The sequence below is a fragment of the Bidens hawaiensis genome, unplaced genomic scaffold (genome assembly GCF_021521415.1).
Source record: "Bidens hawaiensis isolate Kalapana, Puna unplaced genomic scaffold, B.hawaiensis_p1.1 tig00021021_1, whole genome shotgun sequence".
Classification (NCBI taxonomy): domain Eukaryota; kingdom Viridiplantae; phylum Streptophyta; class Magnoliopsida; order Asterales; family Asteraceae; genus Bidens; species Bidens hawaiensis.
In genome coordinates this window covers 1-17,186 of record NW_027493247.1, presented here as the reverse complement: position 1 = coordinate 17,186, position 17,186 = coordinate 1, and positions in this window count along the sequence as shown.

The following is a 17,186-nucleotide window of genomic DNA, read 5'->3' as shown; positions in this document are numbered from 1 at the left end:
AATGATTTTGAAAGACGGGACAAATGCAGTATGATAAGGGTATGGTGGATACGCCGCTGGTACATCCTATATATAAGTGTCCTTATCATATTTCACATTTGTGGCGTCTTTCGGGCCATTCAAATATTGACGTTATTATTTTTATTTAATAAAATTGTTAAAACATTTAACAAATTTCTTGTATTAGCTATTTTCACAAGATTTTATTCTAAAAGTTGTGAATTCTGTAACATTCGTTAATTTTCAAACCCGAAAACCCGACCCATTTCGAATTTTCGGTTTTTGTTTACATGTATATATATATATATATATATATCGTTTATTGTGGTCATTTACTATTCATTTTGATTAATCTATGAAACTTCGAAGCTTAATATTTTATTAAGTTTAAGCGACTTACAAACCATCGGGCATAATATGTAAAATATCCAAGAATTATAACTTTCTTTCAATTCAAATACATTTTAAAGTTCAAGGTTCAAATGGTATTTTAATTTTAATTTCTATCTTAAGTAAATATGAAAGTATGAGGGCTTAAATTCAAATATTGATTTAAATTAATAATAATAAAGTTTCCAGCCATCATCCCGTCCCCATATCCCGTAATTTCGGCGAGACACGATTCCGGCGACGCACCACATCTGTCGACCTCTAAACACCCCTCAAACACGCCAAATAATTCAATTAATTATGTATATTGACCGTAGACCGTAACGACAAACATCAATCAATTATAATAACTTGTAATTAACAATTAATCCGTGCGTTATAGTCCTAAAACCCACCGGAAAGTACGTAAACTACATTAACAAGCTTTAACCATCCTCCGCTCCATTTAACCCTATAAATATATAATAGACCAATGTCTAAACTTGTCCCAAAACTCATCCCAATCTAAAACACTCTCTGTATACACGAACTAATCCGTCAAGTTTTGGTTTTTCCGGCAATCCATGGTCACCATGAATCAAGATCACTACCAGGTAATCGTTGTATGGATTTTGTTAGTTTTGAGCCAGCTATCAACCCCTAAGCTAATTGGAATAAACAATGAACAGATTAAAGGAATTGGAAGCTAGGGTTTTGAAGAGAAGATGGTTTTTGTGTTTATTGCATATATATATATATTTTGTTTCCAAACTATAACCAAATATTAGCTTAGATCAATTGGTTTAGTCATGTTGGTGAAGTTATGGAGACCTGGGTTCAAACCCTGGTCGAACCTTGATTTTTTTATTTAATTTTTACCATTCTTTTTATATATAAAACCAAGATTTATTTGTATTAAATACATTAATAATTATTATAAATCTAATATAATTATTTTAATTTAAATAAGATCAAATATAGAAATTATATTTATCATTTTTACCTAAAAACCAATCTTTCATACCCGTCAAGTTTCGTTAAAGCTCGTAAAACATTTATATTACTTATTGTTTTTTTTTAAACTTTATAATTCGTTAACACGTTCATTTTCGAAATAAAATACACCCGTTAACACCAAATTTCCGTAAACGTTATAATATTCAAACTTGGCGTTAAATTATAATAATTAAGTAATACTTTTTCGTTAAACCATTAAAATTAGTTTTATTACGATCCTTTAGCATTCACTCGTAAACTTTGGTTCGGTAATGCTAATTCATAAATCTCAACTCGTTAACCTTAATTCAACAACTTAGTTATATTCGTTCGATATAAACATTATCAATTAAAATCCGTGCTTCGTATTAATATTGGATTATTAATTAAATAATATTAAAACAATGTAACTCGTTAAAATTCCGTTAAAACAATAATATATCAAAGTATCTTAAAGCCCCAAAAAATATACTAAAATAATGTGATACCCCGTTAAGCAAATATTTACAAATTTGTCAATCCCGTTAGTTAGATTTTATTTTTGTTTTAGTTGTAGTTTGAGAAGTTCAACCGCTTTGGATTCTTTAACGCACTTTCGGTTGCTTCGGTTTCGTTATCGTGTTTTCGGCTTTTATTGCTATGTTTATCTTCAATTTCAAGGTGAGTTCTTCATAACCACATTTTTAACTCTTTATAATGTTTTGGGGTGTAGCACGTCACAACTTTTTCTTTCGTTAGTTATGCGCTTGTTTATAAACCGATTCACTTATATCGTACATGTTAATATTAACTTGCTTGCAATTGTGTTTATTGTTTTATTGGTGGAAGTTATCGTGTTTTCGGCTTTTATTGCTATGTTTATCGTGCATATTGTTTATGGTTATACGTGAACTTGCTTGCAATTGTGTTTATTGTTTTATTGGTGGAAGTTACGCAAATGCAAACGCATACACATAGTGGGAGGGTCCGACGGGACGTACCCGCGCCGTCTAACGTTACGACTTCGGTCGTTTACGTAAGGTGGTTCTCATTTCCCCGACATCAACGGCTTCGGCTAAATGAACAGGAGGATGACACTATTTGATTTCATTTACTTTACGCTTGAATACTTATTGCATGACGATTGTTGAATCACGAGTTTTCTATTATATATGTATACGCAAAAACTTATGAAAACTCACCAACATGTGTTGTTGATAAAATATATTATTTTAAACGTGCTGCGGGTTGATACGATGAAGTGCTAAGGATGAAGATCATTAGTATACCTTAGGTTATTTAAATAAATAACGTATTTGTGATGTGATGAAGTGTTTATTTTTCCTTTTACTCTTATAAACAATTTACGTACTTTCTATGCTATGAAATGAAATAAATATAATTATTGTCGCTTTAATAGCGTTACGCGCTTATGAGTGATCTGTAAGTTACACCCGGGCGTATTCCGCTTAAATCGGGGTGTTACACTTTGCTCTATGTAATGCTCCAGCTGCTTTTCAATGCTGCATGGTAGCTATCTTTCATGACATGATTGAGCATTCAATGTAATTATTTATAGATGACTTCTCCGTTTTCGGTGACTCCTTCAATCTGTGTCTTGAAATTTTAAAAAGGATGTTAGCACGGTGTGAGGAAACGAACCTTGTGCTAAACTAGGAAATGTCATTTTATGGTTAAAGAAGATTGTTCTCGGACACAAGATCTCTCAAGCAGGACTAGAGGTGGATAGAGCTAAAGTTGAAACCATTTCAAAACTTCCATCACCCACATCTAATAAATCCATTTGAAGTTTCCTTGGTCATGCAGGACTTTATCACCATTTCATAGAAGACTTTTCAAAAACATCCCGGCCAATGCCACGACTTCTTGAAAACGATGCTCCATTCATCTTCTTCTAAAAATGTTTTAATGCATTAAAAATTCTGATATACAAGCTTGTAGATGCTCCGATTATGGTAGCTCCAGACTGGAGACTACCATTTGAACTCATGTGTGACGCAAGTGACTTCATAGTTTGAGCAATCTTGGGACAGAGGAAAGATGAGCACTTTCATCCTATCTACTACGACAACAAAACTCTCAATGATGCTTAAGAGAATTACACAACCACCAACAATGAGCTTCTTGCCATAGTATTCGATTTCGATAAATTCCGTTCTTATCTGGTCATTTTAGAAACCATTGTCTACACAGATCATGTGGAGATTAAGTACTTTTTCAACAAACAAGATGCTAAACCCCATTTGATCCGATGGATTTCACTTCTACAAGAATCTAGCATCGAAAGTAAAGACAAAAAGGGTGCTAAAAACATTGCAGCCCATCATCTTTCTCGTCTGGTATACCCAGCTTCACAAGAGATGACATGGGCCAAAATAAATGGCAATCCCCCCCCCCCCCCCCCCACGAAACTCTTATACCCATCCAGACTCATAAAAGAGATCATCCTTGGTTTGCTGACATTGTAAATTACAAAGCCAGTGGAATCATTCTCAAAGGAAGGAAAATTGGAAATAAATAATCCCACCTTTTAGCTCTTGGCTGATAATAATCCCACCTCTCAAAATCCCTGCCACTGGTCCCAACTTTCACCTATTTTTCTATCATTGGTCCCTCGTTAAATATACTTAACGTCATTAGATTTTTAATGACGTGGTCTTATATTTTTTTTTTACTTTTTAACTAACTTATTTGGCAATCTCCTTAAAGAAAACCCAATTGTGTCACACCCCAACATAAGGAGGAAATGCCTGGGCGTGATCCGATTGCTCACAGCTCGAAGATACTATCATAAGTAAAATGTGACAATATCTATTAAGTTAATTATTTCCAGATACAGTGCACAAATATTCAAAATACAAACCAATAATATAATACATGTAATCCAATCAAGATTTGAATAATTTTTGTCTCCGTTAAAATCCTAAGGTCTTTCTAAGTGTCTATACTTGAACTTCAATTCAATGGCAACCTGCATATACTTAGAAAACAGAAATTGTCAACAACACATGTTGAGTGAGTTTATCACCAATTTTTGCAATGAAATAATGTTAATATAATAAATAAAAGAAATAAGCAAAACGTAATAAATGCGGTAAGTAAATCAAAGCGTAAGCAAATAAGGTGTCAATTTACCATTGCCAAGCGAATCGGGTGTTGGTAATCAACCATGGGCAAATAATAATAAGATAGTTGCCAAGTGAATCGGGTGCGGGTAAATAGTAATGAGAACCCTATACAAGGGGATATGTTGGACATCTCTAAGTGCGAATGTGCACATATATAAGTAAACACATAACAAGTATATTTGATCAATCACACACAATTATACGTTTGCTAATTTTTGAGAAGGGTTAATGTACAAATTAAATTAACATGCTAAACGTGAGAATCAAGTAGAGTAATTATATATACAAGTAGAGTAATTATGTAATTACACCATAGAGTAATTACATAATTACTCTATGGTGTAATTACATAATTACTCTATTTGATTCTCACGTTTAGCACGTTAATTTCATTTGTATTTGATCCAAACTCTCTCTCTCTCTTTATATATATATATATATATATATATATATATATATATATATATATATATATATATATATATATAGGGTGAGGTTATAATAAGAAGTGAAGTGTGTCTAAAAAGTGTAGTAAGTAATCTGATGCGTTAGATTTGATGATCTGATGTTTTTTAGACGGTGTGTTTTATTCTAATACTTGTTTTATAACACTCTAGGGGCATAATCGTCTAGTGTGTTGTAATATATATGGAAACATAATCAATTTGTGATTATCATATTTTAATCCAAAATTAAAATAGGACACCAAAAACACATCGTAATCTATATTACAGTGTGTTTTATAACACAACACCAAATTTTAATCAATATTTAGAACATAACACAAATAACACCAAGAACACCAAGAAAAACACACTTAACAGAAACACACTTAACAAAAACACACCAATAGTTATAACATAATTAGTATAAATTCTAACTACAAAGAAGATTAATTAAAGCATAGCATCAACACACCAATAATTAAAAATACAACTGTTTAGTCTTTCCAAAAGGCTCTCTGTTCTTTGGTCAGAAGATCTCCATTCCAGATTCGTGATGGATGAAGATGAGTATGAAAACCTCGTCGCCAAATGGTAACCATCATCGATGACAACGGAGCAATGTTCTAGTTGGGTGCGTGGTGATTTGTTGCCAGTTTCCGGTAGAGGATTTACCGACATCGGCTTTGTATCTCATCATCAAAGAACTGGAACGATTCAAAAATCAAACCCGACGAGAACAACTGACACATAGTGTACGCTTCCGAAAGAACAGGCTCACTTAAAATCTACATTTATTCCGCAATGCTAATGTCAGCTCCGCCGAGTTTGTTCGATGCACTTGCCATTGACGTGAGGGAACTCTGACCGAAGATAAAAATTCAGTTATAATCTGCGTTTATTAACCGGCGCTCATCAGTTGGTTATTTTCTTGTAGTTTCCATTACGATATGCATTCAGAATCCGACCGCAGACTTTAGAATCTTATCGATATCTGTCTTTCGCTGGCAGCCATACAAGGTGGTCCGCTGGAAAATCATTGGAGTTAGATCGTTTCCTGGCGGAAACCCTATTCTGTTGTGGTAGTATTTTTTTTTCTTGGTTTGAAATTTATCTTCCTGGGCCTTGATTCAAGAATTTTAAATCAAGACTTGTAATCAAGAATCATGATTTGGTGTGCCACTAGTAAAAGAGAGAGGGAAGCGTGGTTTGGTATGGCTGCCATATTTTAAATCAAGATCCAAAAAGATAGGTTGTATTAACCACCTATATAATTCATCCGATTTTAGTGGCATATATATTAACCAGTTATTATGATTGTATTGGTTAAAATAAATATTAATTATTAGATTCATAAATGTAGGAATACCCATTAATTCAGATTTTAATTCCATAATTATAAAATTTTATTATTGATGATCCTACCCCTATGTGTTATATCTCATCCAATGGTCAAAATCATTTCCTACACTTTTTATGAAATGTTGTCTTCTTATTCTAACATTCCTATATATATATATATATATATATATATATAATATGACATACACATATGTCCCCAAAACATTTAGAAACGTAGTAAAATAGGGGAATGACAAAACTCACCTTAGGCTAAAGACAAATGTAACGTCCGTAAATTTTCGTAAAAATGGTTTTGCCTAACAAAGCTTGTATATTCTCGGGATTTATCCGCCATTCCTCGGAGACCTTCTCATCATTCCCGTAAGCTAAATTTATTTATTTTCATTCCAAGTTGTTACATATTTCATAGTTGAGGGGCTAAAGTGTTAATTATTATATCATAACAAGAAAATCCCTAGCCCCCACCATAATTCTGATGGGCAGCAGCTAGGGGAGGCTCCTCTTCGATTTCCGTGCAGGTTCCAGCCATTCTCCGGCCTCCCGAGTCTAATTCAAGATCGGTTCTATCATAATATAACTCTTTTTCACCATTAAACCCTTTGTTGAATACGTTAGAGTTGAGTTTTGATTATAATAGTTTCTGACAGATTCGTACTCGTTTATTGTTTGGTCTGTAACTCATTGAAAATTTATTGTTTTTGATCGATTCTTGTTTCTATGATGTTCTAATTGGAGTCTAGTTTCCAGAAAGGTATAATATGTAATTTTTGGACGAGATTTGAATGGTTTTTATGATTTTATAAGATCGTGTGTCAAAGCTGATACAGGGTGATAGATTCTGGTCTGTCTTCCCGACATCATAAATCTTTTTTGGCAAATCCAAATTGGTTTATTCCACTTCTTAAAGTTCATATTATTATTTAAGATTACAACCCAATTGGAATCGTTTAATTTGGTTTGGTAATGATTTTTAAACAAATAAAACACTTTTTCTGCGCACTGAAACAGCTACACATATCTTTCTGTGTTGGAGAAATTTTTATGATATTTGTGTGTATTGGAAAAATATTATAAAAATATTTCTAGATACCCAAGACATTTATACAACTCTGGTAAAAAATTTCATAATTTATTTCTAAGTTTTTCCTATGTAATAAAATACATCTTTCTATGCTAAAATCTGCATGTTATACTAGTTATTGATCGATACTTTCGTTCTAGGCTTAACTGGTGGCTGCCCTTTTGAGCATCTTTCGGGGTTGTTTTAATTGAAGTTCTTGCTCCATCATATTCCTAGGTAAGTCTTGTATATCATACGTTAGTATTGCGAGCTATACATTCGTTTGATTGGTCAATTGTTAATAGTTTGAAAGTTACTGTTCGGTTGATTAGATTGTCGAATTGTTGCGTTTAACGCGAGGTTTGAATGAATTAACAACCAATTCAGTTCGGGTAACTTCGGTTTGATATACGGGCTGTTGGAAAGTTATTTTTTTAAGTATTGGAGCTGAATTGGTTGTCGGTTACCCAAACGGGTCGGCACGACGCGAATTCGCGTTTATTTGGTAGTTGGTGCGTTGTGCGTGCGAGTTACCGACCCATCCAACTCGTGTAGTGTCGTGTGGGCTAGTAGGTTGTGAATTTATCAAATTGGGTCCACACAGGGCTGAGTTGGATGTTAAGTGCCTAAACAACTCTTAAACGCGCATATTAGTCTCACCTAGTGCTTCCGGGGGTAATTTGGGAATTCCTTGTTATCGGTAGTAACTATGGGTCGTTTTGGTAAAGATAAGGCCCCGGAGGCTGTTTTAAATGAATTTGGAAAGGTCGAGGCGTTAGGTAAATCAAACCATATTAGAACGCCTTGTAGGATAAACGAGTCGATTCGACACTGTTAGTAATTATTGTTCGTAATCCGACAGGCTTTTGAGTTGTGGGAGTACTTAAGGGTCCTCTAGCCCGTTGTGATTGTGTGCCTCGTGTCAGGTGAGTTCATGATGCCCCTTCTTACATTTTTACGTTTTGGGCTAGCATACACACCATATTAAAACTTTACCCGATTTTACTCGTTTAAACTAATTGGATGGTATTACATGGCCTTACTTGTGTTTGTGGGTTTATGAAAATATGTGTGAATTATATTCTATGCCTTAGGATATTTGAGACTCGTTTATAGTCATATATATTCCTTAAGGTTATATATATTACTTATGGCCTAGGCTCAAGGATATAGGCTTACTTGTATCATAGTATGCCTTGAGATGATATTTATGTATGTACACGCATGTGTTACTTTATGACCATAGGTTTACTTTCATTATGATATATTCTGGAATGATATATATAATTACACACACACACACACACACATATATATATATATATGTCTATACATGAGTTACTTTATAGCCAATAATTGGCGATGTTAATTAGTCGTTATCGATTAAGGATGTTTGTGTGTGCCTACTTTGTGTTTGCATACGGATGGATGGTGACCTTGGCCAGGCCAAACTATAATACTCAGGTTCTAAAATCCTGTGGCGGGCCCTGGAAAGCCCGTAAGGGGGGAGGCTCGTGTGGCATGATCACCATCGGATGGAATGTTACGTGTTTGGGTTGTACGTGTGCTCGACCCTGATATTATTACTTGGATATTACGTGTTTGGGTTGTACGTGTGCTCGACCCTGATGTTATTACATGGATGTTAAGCATAGGGATATAATTATATAGATATATAAGTATGACTACTTATTGTTTATTATGGCCTAACTGTACAGATCCCGTTTTTATATTTAAACCCTTGGAATGATTTATTTAAATGTCAATTATTAAAACTTGAACTCACTCAGCTCACGCTGACTTTTTGTGTATGTTAGTGTGAGTTTCAGGTTTAGAGGAGGATGCTTACCGCTTTGACGTGCTTGAGACTACTTGGACGGTTGAAGGCATATCTAGTCGGGGATTTCAATAATGAACACTGTTTCTTTTTAACTATGACTAGATATATCTAAAGTTTGTTTTGGGCATCATTCTCGGCTTTGGGGAACTTGTTTTAGTACTTGTGATCTTCCGTTGATTATATACTCTGAACAGGTTTTAAAATAAAATAAATTGCTTTGGGTTTAAAATCACAATTTCCCGGTTTTGGAAATTTTGATATTCCTTATTCCGTTGTTTAATACTCTGAAACGATTTTAATAAGATGAATTTTTTTGGCTTTAAATTTTTGAGAATTTTTGAATATGATGACCAACTGTAGGATTCCCGGGATTCGGGGTCTTACAACAAATGATTAATAAATGAGATAAACGAACTAAGAGTTAAATGAGTCGTCCACTAACGCATCGAACGAGATAACAATCTGAACCTGAAACTTTGATATATGATAATATAAGTAAAAACGAACTTAATGTCGCTGGAATTGATCCAAAGGACGTATAGAACACCGGTTATGTTAAATTAAAGATTTAAGTGAGCTGGTACTGACCAGAATCCGAACAGCGAGTCGAAAGTTGGGTTTTGATCTATAGCGTTAAAATTTCGTTATGAGAATAAAATTCTTCTGGACCGAACGTTGAATCCGACCAGAAGTATGAGAAAACGTAAAGTCAAACTTGTTAACTGTTTTGCTCTTTAACGAGTTTTAAACGAATTGACCAGTCAACACCCTTCAACCACCAAAACTAATTGAAGGTTATTGAATAGGAAATATATATGAACAATTTTACAGTTTATAACTTACCCGAAAAGTGAAAGGATCAACCACAACGAAGAGTCAAAGGTCCAATTATAAGCAAAGTCAAACGAACAAACTTGTATCTTTAACAATAAGCAAAAACCACAGAGTTTGATGAGGATCAGAGGCATGTGATGGCTGGGATTAGTGAATTAGGGTTTAGAGAAAGTTTATGGTAGGAGAAGTAAGGGTTGTTTATATAGGAAACACTAAAACGATTTAATTATGGTTATTTACTCGTTTAAGCAACTGAATAAGCATTTAATGACCGAATCAATGAAATAATCTGTAGATTTCGTGCTTGATCAAGGGGTTATGTATATGGACATGTATTTTAGTTATATTACTTTTCTTGGACCTTAATTCATTCGATTTATGCCAAAAATAAGCGATTTAGATACTAAAAATGAACTAGGAAAGCTTTAACAAGTAAAGATCTGTGCAGACCTCTCCCCGGGCCATGCGGCCATGAGGAGAGCCATCTTCACGCGGCGCTCCGGCCTCCAGCGGGTACACATTTCAGTTTTGACGATTTTGGTCCTTGTGGTTTGATATTTGGACAATTAATAAACTTTTTATGCTTAAAATGAGAAATTAACTACTTAAGAAAGTATAAGGGCATAAAATGAATATTACAAACTTAAATACTTGTAAATATTTGATTTTAAACTAATAATAAAGATTTAAAATATTTCCGGTCGGGCTAAACGTAAACGAATACGGGTTTAGAAAATCCGAAATGTTACAAATTGCAAACGTTAACTTCATCATCTACCCTCTAACAAAAATTGGGAACTAACATGAGTTCATCTTCATCGTCTACCTCCGTTCCAGGCCATAAACCCAGAATCTTTAGACTTGGGACCGATGGAAACTTGTATTGTAACCACAACATGGTTGCAGTTAGGAGAGTAGCTGGAATTCGAAGTGCTGGAAAAGGACATGACTTTTATGGTTGCCCTCTATGGCCTGTAAGTTAATTTTTTTCATTTGTCTAATTATTGTTACTAAAGGAGTATGAAAGCATTCTGAATTTTTTGTTACATTTGTTAGATGTCTGATTGCAAGTTTTTTATTTGGATAGAACAAGTTGATGCTGTGATGTTTGATGGATGCAATTGTAATATAGTTCAAATGAAAAACAAGGCGCTAGAGACGAAGATTGAGAACATGAAGGTAGAGAAGATGATGTTACAGGAGAGAACAAAAGTTTGAAAAACAAGCTGGCCTTTTTCAAATTTTATGTCAAAAAAAGTATATGTGTATGCAGTTGTAGCTTTATTAGGTGGAATGTATTGGTATTTTAAGTGAAATGCAATAGTTGTAATATACAATGTAATGCTTTCAATGGTTCAATGCACAATGTATTAGTTTTTTGTCTATGAATTTCAACTATTTGTAATGATTTTAATGCTCAATTATAATTAAACCTCATAGACTTTTAACTTTTAAGCATGGGCATTCTTTGACTCTAGTATTTGACTTAAAAAGTTAAAATGGTTTTTTTACATAATGATCATAACCATAAATTGTATATTACATGTTGATGATAACACTAGTTGTATACTCACATCATTGATCATAATATTGCATATTATTGTAAGGCCTCATTCCCAGTGCCCTACATTTGGCGTTGGATTTACTCGTAGACACAGTTCTAAATCTCAGAGTTAATTGAAACTTTCGCGGAATAATTAAAACTTCAAGTATTACATTACAACACATAAAACCTTGCCTTAACAAAAGTTATCTTGTCTTAAACATAACATAAAAGTGTCATAATATTTCTTCTCAAAATGCCAATCTTCCAGTCCTTACCATATGCCATCCTCAAGCCAGCTCCTTTAACCTATTTACCTGCGTGCATACTAAAAGTCAGCTACGCTGAGTGAGTTCTAGTTAAGTAGGTAACATACATTGTATTCACATTCTTACATAGGTATATATATCCGGAGACACATATTACATCCGTTCTTACTTTCAGAATTCCATTCATTCGTACTTTAACTTACTTTCATTATTTTATACATACATAACCGTTCTACGTTTTAAAGAGCCTTTCGCCCTATAACCTTCGCAGATATTATTAGGGTCTATAACCCTTCAGTCTTCGCAGATATTATTAGGGTATGCAACCCTTTACTCTTCGCATATATTGTTAGGGTCTGCAACCCTTTACTCTTCGCAGATATTGTTAGGGTCTGCAACCCTTTAACCATTCAACCATACAAACATTACATGTCATACATATAGTAGTTATATCTATTCTCGTATACATCTTCATACATACATTTAACTCTTTCTATACCAAACAAGTATCATTTATAAACATTCATATGGCACACACTTATCACTTAAGGTAGCTGTACTATTTAATCACTTTGGAGTATGCACACAGCCCCAAAAACATAACAGATAAATGGGGCTAGAAACTCACCTAAAGTCGGTTTCTCTCTGAGTTAATGGTAATACCCTTCCTTAGTTGTGCGTGGCTAACTATGTATTAATTATAAGTATTAATTAACTTCTTCTAAACAAATCATATTTCTAGGTTAGTGAAGTCCCTAACGGACGGGAGTCCGGGGGCAGCGATCATGGTAGCGGGGTCTAAGGGCGGCAGCCCCTAGCAGGGTCCAAGGGGCAAAGCCCCTGGCTGGGGTCGAGCTGAATCAGGTTAAGTGTTACAACAATTTGGATCGCCTGTAAAACCAATTGCATCGCTATGGACGCAAAACGAATCGCGTCACATGGAGCAAAACGAATCGCATCGCGTGGAAGCAAAATGAATCGCATCGCATGGAAGCAAAACGAATCGCATGACTTAAGTAATCGAATCACATCTCGTGCGATGCGATTCTTTTCTGTGCGATCAAAATCCCCTTTTTCTTTATTTTACCATTTTATAGCCATTTTCCTCCGTGATTCTTCCTTATGACCCGATTTTACCCTTTTAATGGTTTTTAGGTCGTACCAACTTTGTCTACCCGTGTTTTACATGGTCCGAACATCACCTTTTTGTCATATATCTCACCCGGTGGGTTACGGCCTACTAAGTTTATGTTTTTATTACATCCTACAACCCGATCTATCGCTATATAAATTTGCATGTTGAAACCAGCCTTAAAACTTAACCTTTTAGCCAAAGCTCACCTTACGGTCTCGGGTTTGGGTTCAGATCTGAACAACCCACAGATCTGATAGTGTTTCTTGTTACTTGAGGATGTTAAGTCACGAATCTTCTTGTTTCTCTTGGGTTTTTAGAAGAATGGGAGATGAAGAGAGGTTATGTGTGTTTCGAGTATGTGTGCAGGAGGGGAAAGGAAATGTAGAGAATGAGGAGTGTTTAAGGAAATTTGAGGTTAAATACTCCATCCTGTGGGCCTTGGGCCCATAACCATCTCTTGGTCCATCTTTATCCTAATCCTACCACTCAAGCCCATTATTACTTAATGAAATTAAATAACAACATACAGTTAATAATGAAACTTTCTTTTATTTATTGATCTCAAAATACGGACGTTACAATTATTGTTCATGACCACAAATTGCTATTCTTATTGTATAAAAACATATTGCAAATTCTCCAATATTATTGGTATTGCTTGATTCTCCAATATAACATTGGCTCACAAATCATATGCATCCTGCCAACCAAAATACAACATATAAGAGGTAAAAAGGCATTATCATAATCATATGCAAAAAGAGTTGACATGGCATGTGAAATGCTGACTCACAGATCATATTCCCCAATTATGTAGCATAGTTGACATGGCATGTGAAACGTTAATCTTATAAAGCTGATGATGTGATGTTATGCAAGCTCTTTTATACAATTCGCTAGCCATATCAACATACTCAATAGTAATATAGGCTGCACACGGCATGCAATGAGCCAAACGAATACGCATGTAGCATGTCCGCATTCGCTCATTCAACTTTAACGAAACAAAAGATTGAACACAAACTGTCCGCGTAACACTAATTACTGTTTTACCCCTGCATAAAATCACGGCTTTGCACTTGCAATTAATTACTGTTTTGCCCCTACACAAAATCACAATTTCGCACCTGGAATTAATTAATGTTTTACCCCTGCACTACAATTTTTCCCCTGCACTTAATTACGGTTTTGTCCTGCACTAAATTACCGTTTTGCCCCCGCACTAAATTACTGTTTTGCCCCTGCACATAAGTGCAGTTTTGCCCCTTCACTTTATTACCGTTTTGCCCCTGTACTAAATTACAGTTTTACCCCTGCACTTAAATCTAGTTTTGCCTATACACTTAATTACCGTTTTACCCCTGAATAGACAAACAAATAAACATACAAAGTAGCATTCAAACATAAACAAAGGTTGCATCAATTACCATCCAAAGTCAACTAAATAGAAACAAAGACAACATAATTACCATCCTAGTTTGATTGTGTTCAACTTGAAAAGCCTAAAGCATTTAACTTCAAACAAAACAGCAGACCATCATTCTAGTTAAAATAAAAGACAAACATTCAAAGTTAACAAAAGACAAACTTTCCAAGTACAAACAAAATGTGACACCTCGCTCTTCCACATTAACACCGTTAACCCAAACTCCATAATCTTACACGTCATGCATAACATTTACACGAGTCGGTAACGAGTCACACACATGAGTCTGTCAGTACGCTGGTGATTAATGTCGAATCATATATTTTTAATAATTTGGATACAATTTTTATTTGTTAGATGATTTTATGTATTACACGATTTAGTACATTATGCTCGCTTAACATGCTATTAGTTGTTATATAAAAATAAAATAATACCTCAAGCATATGTTTATAGTATTGTCTATGTGAAATCACATGCTAAATGATTATGTGCTTAGTTCGTAGCTCGTTTCATGAAATTGAGATCGATTGCGCGTATTAAGCGCAACTTATACGTTTTCGGCTTCTATAAAAATAATATTTATGAAATAACAACAAGGCTTTGTTTTTATAAGCTTGGGTTAGTATTTTAGTCGGAATAATTAGTTATAATCCGGTTTGTTCTTAAAAGTTCGCTTAAAGCCAAAACTCATTCTAAAAGGGTCATTCTTATAAATATAATTATTAATAATATTAAATAAAATACCCAACCCAAAATCCCAGCCATAAACACGATCGTCCTTCTCCCTCTCACGATTTCAAACCCTTTCCAAATCCTAGTTCATCAATTTTAACCTTGATTCATGCGATTGATGGTGTTTTTGGGTGATTCTCATGATTCTAATGTTATTTGGTAAGTTTTATGTATCAATTTTACATTTTGGTAAGTTCTTGATAAACCCTAAATGTCCAAACTTCTATAGTTTTGATGATTATGGTGTTAATTGATGAATTAGAACCCTAGAGATGTCATAAACATGTTATACTTTGAGTCTAGTTTCTAGAAAGTTATGGTTTGTAATTTTTGGACAAGATTTGAATTGTTTTTATGATTTTACAAAAACATAGGTCAAAGCTGATTCGGGGGGTTATATTCTGGTCTGTCTTTCCGACACCATTACTCCCTAATGACAAATCCAAACGGGTTTTTTCTACTTCTGGAACTTAGTATTATGAGTTTAGGACACAACCCAATTGGCCTTGCATAATTTGGATAAATGATTTGAGAGAATCATGAAAATATGTTTGTTGCACAATCTACTGAACTATTTGTACCTATCTAAAATGATTGAATTAATGTGAGTTTTTTATATATGATAAAAATATAATAAAATTTTTTGAGAAATCTAATCCATATATTATACTGTGATAAATTTTGTAGAATTTATCTTTGAGTTTTGCATAGTGAATAAAATCCGTTTGTACATGCTAAAATCTGTCTCTTGAATTGAATGATCATAAGTTAAGTTGTATGATGAATATTTGATTGCTTTTCCATGATATGATGTGTGGATACATGTTAGGACTTTTTGCTACATTTTACATTACTTATTATCACCAACGAGTCGTCAGGTCATGTTTGTGTTTGTGTGTGAGTCCATACACGAGTCTTAGAGTCTTGTGTTATTGAGCACACTCTCATAACATAAACACTTGTACTAGGTAACAGTTAACGAGTCAAGTGCATTCATTTGGTTAAGAAAAGTCCATTACATGCATCACCAGGTGAGTTCATGCTTTTTCAACTTGTTTTCTGGATTGAAAACACAAATATTTTCGTATACTTGTTTTTTGGATTGAAAACAACAAAACTATTTTCGTATACTTGTTTTCTGGATTGAAACAACAAAAGATTTTCCTTACATGTTTTCTGGATTGAAAACACAAAACATTTGCCTATACTTGTTTTCTGGATTGAAAACACGGACATACTTACATGCTGGTTCTCTGGAGGAAAACGCAGCGACTTATTTTGGATTTATGTAGTTTCTTATATATCACAAGTGTATACTAGATGCCCTCATATCACTTAAAGTCCTTACATACCTTGAACCGTTAGGATGGGACCGCGGGGAAATTTAAGTAGTACTACTGGGTTTGACAAACCCCACCTGCTATAACTCGACTGGAGGTCGAACGGGTGTAAATTGTCCTAACATACATCGCCAGTGTTTTGTGATAGACCGGGTAAGAAAGCATACAGATAGTCAGCTTTGGTTCAAACATTTAGTAGCTTGTAAATGGGTTAGCTACCCTAGTATATTTGAAAAGTGCTAAATCTACATACACTACTTATGCTTCGTATACTATCTATACTATATACATTACTTTTTACTACAGCTTATGAACTCACCAACCTCGTGTTGACCCTTGAGTATTTATACTTGCCCAGGTTGCTAGATGTGCTAAGGAGTGGATTGCATTGCATGCGTCTGGAGTCACACTTGTCGCATGAACTTTTTATTTCACATTATTTACATTTGATGGGTTGTGCATGTTTTGAACACATGGCTCAATGTTTTTAAACCATTTACTTATACCCTTCCGCAAAACTTTAAATTGTTTGGATTGGAATTTGTGTTCTCATGACGTAAATGAATTTTTTGAATATTTTAATTTGGTTGTTTGGTATAACGAATGAGCTAGATCCTGGTATGTCACACGCCCCGCCGTAAAACTCTGTTAGTTGAAATTTGGGGGTGTGACACAAAAGACAACCATTCAAGTTACAAATACATAA